General features: G+C 42.3%; 1 protein-coding gene across 1 annotated transcript in view; it reads left to right on the top strand.

Moving 5' to 3' along the window:
- B3GALT1 (beta-1,3-galactosyltransferase 1) overlaps window positions 1-17180 on the top strand; it is a 326490-nt gene that overhangs the window by 78532 nt on the left and 230778 nt on the right. Inside the window, exon 2 of the mRNA XM_035133074.3 lies at window positions 6705-6848. The gene's annotated coding sequence lies outside the window, so the exon portion shown is untranslated. The remainder of the gene's footprint in view (window positions 1-6704; window positions 6849-17180) is intronic.

The raw sequence follows: 17180 nt of genomic DNA, 5'->3' as shown, positions 1-17180 counted from the left end.
TGGGGGGAGCTTGGGCTGAAAAGCACTTACGAGGGCCAGGACTCCCGGACGCTAATCTGCATGGCGGGGATTTCCATGGTTAAAGAAGATAATTAGGCTTAAATCTATGGACATACTTCAGAAGGAGGGGAAGAAGCGCTGTTTACTGCTGAGAAATCTATGCTGCTGAGGGAGAGGAGTTAAAGGCTGTATATCATCTGGAAGAAGGATTGATGGGGACGGAGCGATAAGGGAATGGAGTTTTATTTTTCTTCATATGAGTTACTTCGTACCTTCCCAGACGCGATGTCCTGGCTTGTTTGGAGTGAAAGAGAAGCAAAAGACTGTGTGAGTTGAACTTTATAAACTGTTGTTACTGAGCATATTTTTTAAAGATGTGGAGTTGCCGATGAGAAAAGCCCCCCCCCCCCTAGTCGGACGGAAGGAGTCCTGGACGCGTTCGGAGGATTTATGAGCTGTGACGCACTTTGAATTGGAGCAGCGACCTGAAGCTAAGTTCAGCTATAGGGCAAGGAGATCCATTAATTTACCAAGAGTTTATGGTTTGATGTTTGGGTCTTCTGCCTGGAAAAGCTGTAAATTTTATAATGATCGTTAATCTTCATGGCTATGAGAGAAAACGAAAGTGATTTGAGCTTTTTAAGATGGCGCTGCTTCGACGCAACAGGGAGCTTCAGACTAAGAAGATTTATGGGGAGGCTGGACTGATTAACCCACACAGGAGAAAGAACATTTGTGAAACCTCGTTTGATATTTATCTCAGCAGCTGGGAAACAATCGGTTGAATGTGGAAAACATCTATGTGACTGTAAGGGGAAGATCTGGATTATTATGAACTTGGAGGACGATTTGAACTTTAGAAAAAAGACGGCAGTGGACGGTTGCGAGGAATCCCCAATTTCTTGAAGCATGGGAACCCAAATAAAAAATTCTTTAGACGATTTGGCATAACATTCGGTTTGATTGATATATATATGTGTATAATTTGAAATAATGAATGTGATATAATTGGTTTTAATTGGAAAATTAATAAAATATATATTTTTTAAAAAAAACAAGTGTCTTATTGATGCGTGATTGTGCATGCGCACACAGCGTCGAACCCAGAAGTGACCCCCAATTGTCACTAAAACATCACTAAAAGGGTGGAACGGGGGTGGGGTGGGGTAGCATGCTTTACGCAGGCCCCACCAATGCACGTGGGGGTCCGCAACGTAACCCGGGTACATCAGAGAATTTCACACTGATCAAGAGTGGGGAGGGGATGCAACCCTGGGAAATTTGGGATAGATAATATAGGATATCTATGTAAAACATAATATACATTTTAAAGATCTGATGCAGGTACTGGCTTATACTCTGAAATAGAAGGAATCCTAGGATAAGCGACCCAAACTCATAAGTGCATTTCCAGCTGGGGTGTGGAGAAAAAGAAATATTCACTTAAGAACCCACTTCAGCACTTCAAATAGTGTGTCATTGAGGTTCAGCGGTTCAGACTGCTGCTTCACTTTGTTGTAGATTAAAAGCAGAGCCTCACTTCAGAAAATACAATTCTTTGTATGTCTCCCAAATAACTGTAATTGGGAAATCCACAAATTGCTGTAGTCTCCCTCTCTCTCTCTCTCTCTCTCTCTCTCTCTCTCTCTCTCTCTTTCTTCTCAAAGAGAGAGAGAGAGAAAGAGAGAGGGGGGATGGGATTTGCATGGAATGTGCAAGCATTATAGACGTATCTGAAGTGATGAAACCTGGCAAACTTCAGGCAGATGAATGCATGGTGTGTGTGTGTGTGTGTGTGTGTGTCAGGCACATTTAAAGTTGATTTTGGGGAGGAGGGTTGAGATTGTCCTCCAAAAATACACAATCTACCTTGGGCAGGGACAGAACAAACCTTGCCAGGCTCCTGCTTGATGGAGTGCATGACACTTTATTGAAATTTAAAAGTGTACACCAATACATTGTTTGTACACAGGCCTGTGCAGAGGGGGTCAGACAGGTACTCTTACCCCCCAGGTCTTGGAGGGTTAAGCCAGTCAGGGGACCCTGCCAGGGGCTTGACTGAGTTACCCTGTCATGCCAAGAATGCCCTGTGCCTGCTAGCCGACCGGGGACTTAATGTGTCAAACGGCCATGGGCAGAATGCCCACGCCTGTCCGTATGCATGGCAAGGCTTCAATAGTAAAATCTGGACTTGCATTACTATGTACCAGTGTGTAACGTCAGATCAGATTAGGTGGCGGTGCCGCAATGGTGAGTCTCATGGACAGGGCTTCCGCTGCAGGCCTCAGACAAGCTTTGCATGGACGTGCTTGGACATAGTATAGTACACACACACAGAGAGAGAGAGAGAGAAGAGAGAGAGAGAGAGAGAGAGAGAGAGAGAGAGAGAGAGAGAGAGAGAGAGAGTCTACTATAACTCACAGATACAGAACTCTGCAATGATTTAATGCCAAACTTTAATAAAATGCAACCAAGGCCAGAACAGGAATGAGATTGGGGTTGGGGAGAAGATAAGTGACTTAAAAGACAGGCACAGCAACCAACAGCAAGAGTAAAAACCAACAACAACAACAACAACAACAACAACAAGGATTTGGATTTTAGGAATGAATTGGTCCGGATTGCAATAAGATCATACAAGTTCAACCACTACTGCCCGCAACTCCGCAATTCTGAAAGTTGCTGTGCCAAGGAGATTCAATAGAAGTGGAACAACTTCTGGCAAGTTATTTCCTCCCTAAAGCACTGTGATTGGAAGTGCAGGAAAGGTTGTTTCTTGATCGGAAGCTTAAGCTATCACAAAACGTATCCACCCACCCTTTGTCCATCAACACCACCACCACCACCAGCCACCGCCTTGTATTTCTTTTTAATATAATGGGGGATTTGCTTTGTGCGAATTGAAACCCAAAACAACCCTCTGTAGCAGATACAAAGCTCTGGGAGCAGGGCCACTTCTCTTCAGACCATGTGGTAGACATTGCAACTAGACTGCTGTAGCTGGTACTGGGGAGCTAGAAGGCTCCACGATGCAGCACAAGCCTATGCATGCCTACTCAGAAGTAAGTTCCATGGAGTCCAATGGAACTTGCTCCCAGGTAAGTGTATATGGGATTGCAGGAACAGGTTGTTGTGAAGCTAGACTAGCTCCCCTTGGCAACGGATATATTTTAAACAACTGGCACGCCAGAAGGCGTCATAGCTGGATGATCATCACAGTGTTTTGTTCTTCGGTAACCACAATAACACAATCTAATTGCATGCCTTACTCTTGGGTACAGCGAACAAATGAACACTGCTGGATCAAGCAAAAAGCCCATCTAGTCTAGCATCCTGTTTTCAGAGTGACCGTACAAATAAAGTTGTACATACAAATAAAAGTGGAGAGAATAAGGTGAAAGACTTAACCTTTTTTCTGTCTTCCATCTATCTCAAGAGACAATGGTACATCAACGAGGCTAAGAGAGGGGTCTTGTTGTCTGGGCAGCCCAGAACCTCCATGGCTTAAGCAAAATAAACTAAATTGCCACTTCTGGGAATTAAGATCAGAACAGATAAACTGACATGAAATTTTTGAATCTACTATATAGGCACTGTCTGTAAGTTGTATTTAACATTAGTCCTGCTCAGAGTAGACCCATTTAAATCCCTGGACATAGCTAAATGTCCATCAAATTGAATGGGTCTGAGTAGAATTTGGATACAGCCCCAGTTATAAATGTTCAGTGAAACCATGAGAACAAGCAGTCTAAACAGTGTAATTCTTGTACCACAAGAGAAAGATTCAAGAGAAAAAATAAGGCCTATGAGGCATGCTATGAATGCAGTGTTGAAGAAGAACAGTATTTATGCTTCACAAAGAACAGCAGCATAAATAATTTCATAAAGAACTCATAACCTTCCTACTAGTAGTGCCAAGGCAAGTTATTGAACAGAACTGAAAGTTTTCAGACCATCTTCATCTCGCACAGGAGAGCCCTGATGGAGAAATTGACTAAACACATAAACGTGCTAAATAACACCCAGGACTCGGACAAATCCATTAAAATATGACATCCATCTCTGGAGAAATGTTTTCTCTTAACAAGGATGTTGATCTGCAATGGGTTCAGTTAACGGAGGAGGAGTAGAGAGCAAGAATAGTTTTATCCTAGATTCTGGACTGGTCTCTTTTTTCCTTTCCCTTTTTCTCCCACTGTGCTACACGTAGTGAATTCTCCCCCAAGGCTCCTTTTTTATTGTACTGTACATCTGAATTTTACTGTACAAATAAATTTGAATTGACTGGTGTATACGGGTTTGGTGCTAATAATGTTTTCCTTAGGGGACGGGCAGCATCAACCCCCTAGACATCTGCTGCCAGCTGCCATGGTTATAAAAGCTTGGAATCCTGTATGCCTTGCAGATGGTGGGGAAAGATGTATGCTCTCTGCTCCCCACATGTAATGGCTGGGGATTGGGAGCTGCTTCAAATGCAGTTTCTCTGGTGCAACTTTGCCGCAGCAGAAGCATGCTGTGTGTGAACTCGCTGGCTTTTCTGCACTTCCGGGTGCTGAAATAGGTGATACCTAATATAGTGTGTTGAAAGTTACTCAAGGGGATCTATTGGCACTAATGTCTCCTCGGTGGAGTAGGAATAATAATTCCACTCAAAGAATAAGCACCCTGTCTCCTGCTTTGCCGGTTAATGCATATCATCGGTGGAAGACGAAAATGATCACTACTAGGGGGGAAAATAAGGCTCTGAATCTTTGAGTTCGTTTGACGTGATCATATGCAATGTCAGCTTTTGAATGCGTACAGATTTTTAGCACCGCGTATTAATTTGGAGGGAGATTTTGGGAATGCCCTTTGGGAAATTTGCTAGTAAGGAGTATGAGAGATTATTTTAATTTGTTCGACGGTTGGTTAAATTAGTATTTGCATTTGTCTGCAACCTCGTTACAATAATTAATTTTTTTAAAAAAATATTTCCAGAAAAGTAGACAAAACAGGAATGATAAGGGAAATGACCCCCCCCCACCTCCTCCCCCTGAAAGAGTACAGGTGCCAAAGTGATGCAGAGAAAGTCACTTCACTGGTGGAATGAAGAGTTCTTTAGCAAAATGAGTTTTAAAAGAAATAAAAATGCAACATAGAATAATATAAAACAAAGACAGCAGGGATGGGGGATCTCTGGCTGCAGAGTCAAATGTGGCCTTCTAGAACTTTCTGTATGACCCTTGAGATTCTCCTGAGGGAGGCATCCCCAAACCTCAGCCCTCCAGATGTTTTGGACTACAATTCCCATCATCCCTGACCACTGGTCCTGTTAGCTAGGGATCTTGGGAGTTGTACGTCAAAACATCTGGAGGGCCGCAGTTTGGGGGTGCCTGTCCTAAGGCCACACCTGCTCTGTGACCCTTCTTTGCATTGAGCATTGATGCTCTTGAGATCTATTCTTTTTTTCTCCCTCCTTGCCTGGATGAAGGATAAAATATGTAAGCGTGTGAGTAGAAACTAACCTCCTTCACAAAAGGAAAACTTACAATAATTGACCTACCCAATTTTGCACCTGACTGTCCCCAGAATTGGCATGCGGCCCTCGAAAGGGAATGTGGCCCTTGAGCAATATACATATGCCGCTGCGAAGCAAACAAGAGCAGCGCAAGATGCTGATCTCCTCAAAAGTCATGGAATTGTAGAGTTGGAAAGGACCTCCGGGTGCATATAGACCAACACTCTGCAATACAGGAACCAGAGGATATAAAAGTGAGAGAAGGTCCTCTAGTACTTGGGAGTTCTAGCCCATAAGATCTGAAGGGTGCTAGATTGGGGAAGGGTCCTCTACTTTCACATTATGTAGGGGGAGAGTGTGAGAATGCATAAATGTCTCTTTCACCTGTGGAGTAATGGAAAAGGTATGGGCTAGGCTCTCCAGAGAGATGAACTGTGAGAGGGTCTACTTCCAGTCTAGATTAGGAGGAGGATTTACCAGTTCAGCCCTGTGGTTTACAATGTACACAAGGTTGAGGGAGATTATTGCTGTGCGTGAAACAAGCTCTGTAATGGTACTCTCACTGATTTGGAATGTCCGGAGTTAAAGATTTACTCAGAGCATCCCGAAGAAAGTCCAGACATAATCTGTAGTTACTATGGATGGATTGCATTTGAGGCTGTCCTATCACTCCGTATCATTGCTTTTACAAGGCAACCAATTACACCCATGAGCTGATAAAAGCTCCTCTCACATTTAAAGCTCTTTCAAAGGTTGGAATGCTTTCTGAATTTCAATAATCCCCCCTCCCTTTTCAGTTCTTCCAGACTGAGCTAAGGGCATGGGGACAACTTATTCAGGGAAAGGACGCACTATAAAGTGGTAACTAATAAGTAGAACAAAAACAAATTCCTAAATTCTTTTCTCTTCTTGCTTTTAAAAATCCTGGCTCCTATGCTTCCTCCCTCCCTTTCAGTCTTTTAAATGATGTCATTTCCTGCAACAATTCTCTGTTTTGGGCCATCAACTCTCTCAGACAGTACAGATTAGTTCAGTGCTAAGCAGTGCATGGGGAGGATTGAGCAGATTAGAGAACATGAAAATTAAAAAGGAGGGGGGAGGAATGCTTACAATGACCAGAGGGGTGGGGGGAATGAAGTGCAGGTTCCCAAAAGCTGAGAACATTAATAAAAAGCTGTTCCTTTCTTCCTTCTTTCCCTCCCACTAGGAGCACTCATCACCAGTCTAAGAGTGGAAACACATGCTCAGAAGTTTCACACTGGGCCACACCATGAGGCTGAACCTGTTCTTCCCACAGCTTAAATCCCGGAAGACTAGGGTGGGAATCAGAAGCATCCATGACCTTATTGAGGTGAGTCCCTGCTTGCTATATGTACAGTACTTGTACAAACTTCCTTTTATTTCCCTTCCACTGCCCTCTAAAACATAGGGTCAGACTTTAGCTCCCACCGACCCTCCAAGTGCCCCTATTTTCCAGGGAGGACCCTGATTTAGAGAAGCTGTCCCAGTTTCTGATTTGATCCCGGAATGTCTCGCTTTCCCCTAGGATGTCCCTATTTTCATCGGAGTTATCTTGGAGGGTATGCTAGGATGTCCTATTGAAGAAATGTTGGAGGGTTTGGAGTTATCCAACCCCTCAAGCCACCTGAAGGCAATCCTGTATAGAGAAGGTTTTTTTTTAAAAAAAAAAAGTTTAATGTTGTACAGTATTATGTTTTTATATACCGTATGTTTGAAGCTACCCCAGAGTGGCTGGGGCAACCCAGTAAGATGTGTGGGTTATAAATAGTAAAATTATCTTTATGGAATGGGGTGCCCCTGTTTTCATCGGAGAAATGTTGGAGGGTATGCACCCGTCATTCCATCATGGCAGAGGCTGATGGGCTCCGACAGTATCAGGAGAGGGTCCTCCGGCGCTGCCCTGGAATGATCCTCCTATCACCCACCCACCCACCCAGTAGTTCCTTTTGCTACCCAGGATCCCTCCATGGGCTTCCTGGGAATGAAATCTTTTCACATCCCAAACCTCAAGTCTGAAGCAGTCTAAGATTATTTGGGAGGATTTGATTCTCTAGTTTTGTCACAGCTGCCCAAATGCCACCCAGCTGGCTGTACCACTGTTGTCCTTTCCTAACACAAGGCAGCCGGTGGTTGCTTTAGCAGCAGCAAAGTGAAGGACATCAAGTATTTGCTCATTATTAAGGTTCTAAGTGTTTTCAAAAGGCCAGACTATGACTTTCAAAGGTAACAGCAAAAGACATTGGGGAGGTAGGGTGGGTGAGGGGAAGAATCAAATAAAAATTCATGCCACCAACCTTGAAGGTGCATTTGTCTCACCCTGGGATGGTCAGTTCTGTAGAGAGAGGAGAGCCTCCCCCCCCCCCACCCAAAGATCTCTAGTATGGGTTTGAACCATTGTCCCTTCATGTACCTTAAATTTTCCTAAACAATCTGTTTATTCGCACTTCTTTTTACATTCTATTTGCATTGTCAGTTTCATTTGCTCAAGGAGGGAGGGTTTCTTGCTGTTGCTTTATTATCTCTTTGAGTGTCAAAGTGAAACTTCTCTGAAGCCCTGGTGGGATTCTTGACTTACAGCTCCTTTGCCAGGATGCGTTGATGTGACCACCTTTCGCGGTTGAGGCTCAGGTCTCTCTGTTCTTCATTGTTCTATCTCACTATCAGACACCTGGATCTCACCCCTTTCACCCCTTTCGCACACCCCTGAACTCCCAAATCTCATTGCTCCCCCCCTTTTTTATGGGCTTCAGTTGTCTGAAGCTCATCTCTCATGCAAGCAAACTTTCGTTTTGTCAGCCAGCCAATCTGTGGTTTTATTGTTTTCCTTCCCTGGTAGTCAGTCTCTTTTGAGTGCCAGTTTTATTGAGGCAAGAAATCTTGGTGAGTCGTGATTGTCCTATCATCCTAAAGTCTGAGCTGCCGACAGTGAGCAGACACAAGCTTTTCTAGCTGCCCAGTATTTTAGGGTAGTGGTGGTGGTTAGGGATGCAGATTGCAAAATCTCTAAAATCCCACCAGTCATTTCAGATTGTGGTCTAAGCAGAGGAATAACATGTTTCAACACCCCCTCATATGCCTATAAGAGGGGGGGGAACACATCTGGGAGGAGGGTCCTACTTTCCAGATTTCTATATGCAGCGAGGTTCTTAAAAAAGAAAGAAAGAAAGAAAGAAAGAAAGAAACCAACCTTTGGAGAAAGACTTGCAATCTGGCATGGTTATGACTCAGCAAGAGTCACACCCTATCCTTCTCTGCATGTGTTTCAGCTCTGTCCTCAGTCCCAAATGGTGCTGAATAGAACATGAGACCTGAAGATTCAAATGACTGCTGAATAATATTATCCAGAATTGGTTTAGCTGCCACTCACGTTCCCCATTAAAAAGCTTAGACATAGCTAGCAGAATGCAGCTCAGAATCATTGTTGCCCATTGAATGTCCTTAATTGCAGAGCAGTTTGCATATCCAATCGCCACATGTAATCAGAGATATGATGATAAAAAGTCTCAGACATGGCGACCTTTGGGGGATGCTCTCTACAAAATGGAATAGGTGGGGGAGGTGTGTTAGATGTTTGTAGCATCAAGAGTAATTTGCCTTCTCTTGTTCTAACCTTACCCAGGGAAACATCAGTTTCTAATTCCTGCATGGAACAGTACCCAAATCACCTAACTCTTCCCCCCCCCCAAATTCTGCAGATAGAATGAGGAATGGATGGATAAAGGTAAAGGTAAAGGGACCCCTGACCATTAGGTCCAGTCGTGACCGACTCTGGGGTTGCGCGCTCATCTCGCATTATTGGCCGAGGGAGCCGGCGTATAGCTTCCAGGTCATGTATATGCATTACCGAAAAGAAAGAAAAACCAAAGAAGCATTGTATTGTAAAATATGGAAATGGAGATGGGAGGAGATCTAATGTCCTACACATATCATCCATATTATATCAACCATCGTATTTTATACATAGATACTCACATTGTGATTCACTGCCATCTTTTTTTACACTACTGATTCAGATATATACACTCATGGCAAAAGTAGTAGATGGAATTCATATGTCAACTATAAACCAAAGTAGCAAAAAGCATTTCATACTATTCAACACAACATCAGTAAATCATTATTTTATATGAACACACACATTATCACTGACAAATTATTAAAATGCATATCCGGGAACTTTACACCTTAAAAACCAAGCCCTTGCCATAGCTATCTGAATGTTTTAGGCCGTTATTTATTTTATAATATCCTGATTTTCTTGAGAGGCTTTCAAACTTGCTGGCTTCCCCCCTTGCCCATTCATTGGATTCTAATTTCCCTTTTAGGAGACTGCAAATGATAGAGCAGGAATTGCTACTTGCAGATAATTAACAAGAGCTGGGCAAGTAATTTGCAGTGAATAATTCGGTACTTCTAATCACTTTGCTTGCAATTTATCTATGAATATCTTACTAACAGTCCAAAAATTTATTTGTTATTCAAAGAAATCATTCGGCATTCAATTAGGAGTGGCAGAGACAATTGTGCTCGTGGCTTCCGTTCTGCAAGATGACAAAAATCTACTCTGATGCCCTTAGTGGCTTTCTTAACATATGCTACATATTTAACACTATAGAATAACGCTTAGAAAGTGATCAAGCCATGTAAGGATCAGGCGACGGCTTGCTTAAGGCCACTTGCTGAATTCATGGCTGAGGTGTGGCATAAACTGGGGGATGCTTGGCTTATAACTCATACAGTGAACGACCATTCTGCTGTATTCATAAAGAAAGGCTATCAGACCGCAAGAGAGAAAACGGTTTCGCTGTAGAAATTTCCATTGTCAAAGAGACTCGCTTACTCTTAGCCTATTTTAACTGAACAGTAGCTTGTCTCTTCAGCAACAGAAACTGCCACATCAAAAGGAGCTCTGCTTTGGAGTTCTGCATTGGATCTTGGCCTTAAAATACATTGAATGGAATTCAGTGTTGCACTATGATGAACTTTCTGCCTGCTCAAGCATTGCAGCTTGCCAGATGGAATGATCCCCCCTCTCCTGCCAACATGAACTGTTCTAGGGATTCCCCCAACCCACCCAAAGCCAATTTCAGGGGGTGCAGGAAGAGGAGGAGGAGAGGTTGTAAACCCTATCACACAGGCAAAAGTCCTCACTCAGGGCTTCAACTAATGAGGCTTATTCACCGAATCCCACCTTTTGCTTATGAAAAACCACACACTAGTCAATTTATCTGGAAAGGTAAGCTTCCATGCAAACATAATATCCAGAAATGTTGCAGATGTGCATGACTTATTTTCTAAAAACACCCGTTCTGATCTGGGTAGCTCCAATATGTACACACACGAGTTTACCTTATCGCAAGTAGCTTTGCACTCTTGGTTGGGCTTGCAAAGCCTTTTGAGAGTTTAGAAGTGACAGCAATGTTAAAAATGTTAAGTAAGAGCAGGCCTTCATGTGCCTGGGTTAGAGCTTCAGGTAGGTAGCCGTGTTGGGCTGACGAAGTCAAAATAAATTTAAAAATTGTCCAGTAGCACCTTAGAGATCAACTCAAGTTTGTTCTGGGTATAAGTGCATGCACACGAAAGCTTATACCCAGAACAAACTTAGTTGGTCTCGAAGGTGCTACTGGACAATTTTTTTATTTATTTAAACTGGGTTAGAGCTCTTACAGTACCGCAGATTCCTCTTAAATTGGTAAAGTTTGCTTTATGTGAAATTTGATTACAGTTCTCGCATAGGATCCCTGTACACCTGCATGTACATCACTGACAGCACTGTCCCCAGGGTATTTCATAGAATCATAGAGTTGGAAGAGACCACAAGGGCCATCCAGTCCAACCCCCTGCCAAGCAGGAAACACCATCAAAGCATTCTTGACATATGCCTGTCAAGCCTCTGCTTAAAGACCTCCAAAGAAGGAGACTCCACCACACTCCTCAGTGTGTACCCAGCGGAGTTTGCTCCAAGGTTAGCAAGCTTCTTTATTGTATAGAATCAACAAGAAGGAAATACTATGCAAGTTTAGGAGATGGACAGCGCTGTATTCAAGGCACCCCGCAATTCTTAATATAAGTGTAATGTAGCCCTTACAAATTTGTAGGAATAATTTTGCATTTAGGGATTATTAAATAATAGTTTTAAACATGATTAATTATAATATGATGCAGATTTCAGTGATCCAAAGAAAATATATAACGTTGCTTCACATTTGTCTACAGTTGTGAAAAATATATTGGTAGTGGGGAGAGATGTTGAAAGAGATATACAGTAGATAGGATGGCAGCGTAATAAAGGCAAGGTCATAAAATGAGAGTCTCACTTCCTAGATGAGAGTTTTAGTACCATTAGGAACACTTCTGGGCTTTGACCTTTCTTTGATGTTTATAAATTGTACTAACTCAGATGTGAAATTCATTATGGGCTCTAGCAAGAGAGAAATTAATTTTTTAAAAAACCTTTTAATTTAGTAAAAGTCCCATTGGCGCTATAAATGTAAAACAAAATCCGAGTAAAAACTCCCAACTATAACTGGAATTTCGCTGCACAGCAAACACACAAATATGAGCCCTTGTCGTTGCTTGTTTTATGAAGTCTTCCATAAGTTTCAAAAAGTACATGGATTTATCATTAAAACCTGAATAAGATTTTGAAACCAGATTACAGGTTTCCTGCTCAGGAAAAGCAAAACTGAAACCCCTCGAAAGGGAATGAAGTTGGAGAAGGCAAAGTGGAATTCATTGTAACATGCTTACGTTGGATACATGGAATATGTTTGTGTCCATGTGGCTGTCACTAGCACTGGAACTCCTGAATGAAGTCTGGCGCTAGTGGAGTAGGTTTGCATGCAGAAGATAAACTTGGAACAAAGTTCCAACGGCTGCATTCGATGTGAGGATTATTGTGCTAGTTTTCCTCATTACAATGTCAGCACGTCTGTCCAAGGCTTATTTTACACTGCATTGCTTCTTGCGTTATGAAACTGCAACTTTTTGGTCACTTACACTGACATGCCATACTAAATTTTCATCCATGCCAGTAAGGTGGGGTATGACAGAACAGCAGTGTCATCCCTCGACATGTCGCCACTCGTCAGGTGCCTAGTATGCCAGTCTAGCTATGTTATTTTATTACACAGGACTGCCTCAAATTCTGGAGACCTGCTTCCCACCAATGCAGAAAATACTGAACTTTGAGAATTTGAGGCGGTCTCCTGCCATGAAGATCCGTGGGGTTGAATCTGGATGCTTAACATGGTCTCTCACTGATCTGTGACCCTTCTCCAATCTGATTGTTGTTGTTGTTATTATTTAGTTGTTTAGTTGTGTCCGACTCTTCGTGACCCCATGGACCAGAGTACGCCAGGCACTCCTGTCTTCCACTGCCTTCCGCAGTTTGGTCAGACTCATGTCTGATACCTGAGGCAAAAAATTCTACAAGCCTGTTTTCCCCTCCCTGGCATCAAAAACAATTTACTTACTTACTTATTATTTATATGCCGTCCATCTGACCGGGTATCCCCAGCTACTGTGGGCGGCTTCCAACAAACAACATTGCGTATACGATACACATATGATAAAATAACTGGTGATTTGATGTCCTGTCATAAAACCAGAACCAGCTGCCTGAGGCAACCACCTCACTCTAACTAGTTCCGAGAGGAACATAGGAAGATTCTTTAGCTCAGTTCAGAGTCAGACTACCTGCCCATCCAGTCCAATACTGTCCATTCTGGCTTCCTACCCACTCCAGTGGTTTGGAATCAAGCCCAGGCATGTTGCTGGAGGCTGGAGTTGGAAGAGCAGAGTCAAGGGAGGTGTCATCTCGAGGACTATAGTAAGGCTGGGCAAGATATAGATATATCGTCCCAAACCAATTTGAAGTCCATGTTATTACTGTATATCGCTTTCCATAATTTTTGACCTGGGAATGTATCATGATGTGTGTCAGTGTGCTTCGCAAAAAAATCCACAATTTGGGAATAACCACGAAGCCAACCAATGCTTCTCTGGACTTCTGCAGCCTCTGTTAACTCTTCTGGCTCAGCTCTCGCCCGCCTCCTTCACGAAGCAGCAAATTACACTGGCAAAAATCATGCCAGCCAGTGCCTCTACATAGCTCCATCCTTATTTCAGACATCGTGATATATCAGTATATCACTATGTTTAGCTGGTGATATCTGGTTTTCAACATCATGCTATATCACCCATTTGTAGGAGGGAGGTGCTTTCGCGAATCCTATGTTATGATGAGCTATGGGCTCTTAGGTCTACCAAGAGTGGCTCTAAGCTCCGACCTCTGGTGGTGAGACCGCTATGAGAGTTGTGGAAAATATCACATGCTGCCTGCTAGTGTTTTATTACAGAAGCAACCTTGGGAGAGTATTTACTCTAAATAGAGGCACATGTGTGCATTAAAGAAATAAATCTGTCATACGCTGAAAGCCCAAAAGAATTAAGCACACACATCCCAGCTCTCTCTGTTGCCCGATCACCTGAGGGCAATTTTTACTCAGCCCAAATAGTAATTGGCTATTTAGATGACATGACTCAACCTGCAGTTGCCCTTTAAGAATGAGAACTTGCTGAGGAAGGTTAAGGAATTAGCTCTGCCTTTGCTGAACCAACTGGGAGTTTTGTTTCTTTTAGGGGAGTGAAGCCATAGTGCTTTGTTTTCTATTGATATTTTGTTACAAATCTCAGCAGGGACAATGTGTGTATCTCCCTGAGTTAATAAACTAACGTGAGTAATTTATATTGCTAACAATGCCGATACTTAGAGCTTCTTAGCATTATTACTTTTTCTAACCACTTCTACTGAACGCTATCGAAAACCTGCCATGATAACATATTTGTGATTTGAAAACAAGTTCAAGGGAAAGACTTCTTTTTAAAAACAAAGGTGGGAAAAACCTTTCTTTGACAACTGTCACAGTGAGCGCTGAAAATTAATTTAATTTTCTTATCTGTGTTCCATTCATTTTAATAACAGAATAGCAAGAGTCCTATAATTGGAAGGTGCTTATTCAGACCTGAGCCCCTTTCTGTTTAATGCAGTTTTCTCTCTGGTTGGTGTGTGTAGAATGGATTGCAGCCTAGAAGTTCAATAACCTCATGTTATACCTCTAGTGTAAAAGAGTAATAGAGTCAGTGTGGTGGAGTAGACTTGAGAGATCTGGGTTCAAAGCCGAAATATCTCAACCTGAGGATAAAATGAAGGAGGAGAGAAAAACATGCCTGCCACCTTCAGCTCTTTGAAGGAAAGGTGGGCTAAAAATGCAATGAGTCACTCATAAATAAGTAATATTTTGTTTGGCATCTAGCAAGTTTGAAAGAGAGAGATTTCTTAAAGCTCCTCAGTATTTGGCAAGTAATCTCTGTATTCATGGATTTCTCATTGCTAGATCTCTCGCATCTCTCGAGTATTGCTGGGGTGGGAGAAGGGGAATATCTAAACACTGAAGAATTCCTAATCAGTTTGCTTTAGAACCCCTTCTTCACAAGTAAGCATCAGGAGAAGCCGAGCTATTTTGAAATCATTATTTTGAAGAGAGAGAAGGTATATGGCTGCGATCCAGCCATACTTAAATCCCTTTGATTTTAGTGGGAGAGTTGGCCATAGGCCTCCCTCTCTCCCACTGAAATTCATAAAACTTTAAAGTTATTATTTTTGGCTGGATAGTGCCATACATTTTTAAATGAATGCTGAAGTTGTCTGGATTGCAAGGGAATGGAAGCCACTCCGTGCTCAGAAGCTAGATAAAGCAATGTACATCACTGTTGGATATAATAAAGCTGGAGAGTTTAGTTTTGGGTAACACGTTTATATATTATTTTTGTTTGTCGCGATAATAGAAATGCCTATGCCAGTGGCCCCATTTCTGCCTATACTAGCTGTCTTTTTCAAATATTTTTCACCCCATCTCACTCTCCCTATCACATTTAGAGATGGTGCTGCTATAATATATCACAGCCTTATGTATTTTCCATACGTTAACTTGGCTTGCGTAGACTAATGGACCACACAGCGCTTTGCGTTATTCAGGTGTGAATGATTTTGGGGAGAAAATATATTGGGTTGGAATTTATTATTATACCCCAAAAGCAATATTTTGTTTGCTAAAATTGAACATCTTCATATCTTTCAAGGTAAGTGAGGTCTGGCCCTGAGTGAAATGAGGCACTAAACATGATCTAGTATAAATCAAGAGACTGGAAAAGAACAAATAAGAGTGAACCAAGGCTGAGGAAATGTGCTTGAACACATAGCTGGGTTATGATAATTAAAAAAAATTGTATTCTTCTAACCATAAAAGAAATGTATGGGAAGTAAATCCCTTTAAATTGCGATCTTGATGGGTTTATTCCATGTTGGGGTGGATATCGTAAAAGTGTTACAAACATTTAGGGGTTAAATAACAGATACCCCAGATTATAAATATTACAGGGCTTTTTATTTTATTTTTTAAATACTTCCCAGTTTACTTTGTGTATTACTGTTCCATTAAATCTGACTCCCGCTCTTCAAATATTGAAATCTGCCATGCTTCTGTTGAATTTGCACAAGCCCATTGTGGACTTGGAGTATTCATTGCTGTCACACTTAATCTACGTGTACTGTACTGTATGCATTAGTATCCACTGTCTTTGTCCAAACGTCTCTCCCCAAGGTGTGCTCTGATACTAAAAGTCAGCTTTCCTGGAACAAAAGGAAGCTGGTGTTGTGTGGAGAAAGAAGTCCCACACTCATTACTGTACCTAGCTCTAGCTCAAGTTCAATTTTTATGACAGCAAAAGCCAGCAATACAGAATATCATAATTCCAAACGAAAGAAAATAAGCAATAACATCACCAGAAATAGAACAATTACACAAAAGGAATTTGCAATGTGCCATTCAATAGAAGGGATTTACGTTTCTTAATAGCTAAAGTGCAGAATTTGGCCACGTCATATGACACTGGGCTTGAGGAATCTTCCAGAATGAATTTTCGTAAGATTTCGGGGGGGGGGGATTCCAAATAATATTGTAAGGGTGTAAATTTTGATAGAAGGGGTAAAATAAGTCGAGCTCGTTCTTCACTATAAAATTCACAAAATAAAAGAATGTGAGTGACAGATTCTACCTTGTTAGACATGCAAGGGCAAAGGCGCTCATGAATTGGTACCCGCATAAATTTGCCATACAGCACCGCTGAGGGCATTGCCTCAAAGCGGGCTCTAGAGAAGGCCCATCTATAAGCTTCGTTAGTGATGTTAGATAAGTAAGGGGCAGCTGTAAAATTAGGCCACGATTTTAGACATCTACAATTCTCCGGGAGTAAGGCATCTTCTTGTTGTAATTCGACATCATAAAGTCTCTGAGTAATAATTATTTTTGCCTTGTTCAGAGTTCCATTAAAAAGATTTAGGCCAATTTGTTTGATCTCGTTAGTTATTTGCATAAGCCAGGGTGGATAGGGAACTGCGGCCAGGAAATGAGGTAACATTCCCTTTGGATTGTAATGGATTTTCAACCAGAGGGTATTTTCTTGCTCCCAGACTTTTAATTCCACTCTGGGAAGTCCTGCCCCTAGCCCGAGCCCGAGCCCGAGCCCGAGCCCGAGCCCGAGCCCGAGCCCGAGCCCGAGCCCGAGCCCTAGCCCTAGCCCTAGCCCTAGCCCTAGCCCT

This window comes from Zootoca vivipara, chromosome 1, assembly GCF_965207765.1.
Source record: "Zootoca vivipara chromosome 1, rZooViv2.hap1.1, whole genome shotgun sequence".
NCBI classification, from domain to species: Eukaryota; Metazoa; Chordata; class Lepidosauria; order Squamata; family Lacertidae; genus Zootoca; species Zootoca vivipara.
This window is presented reverse-complemented; position numbering and strand designations above follow the sequence as displayed.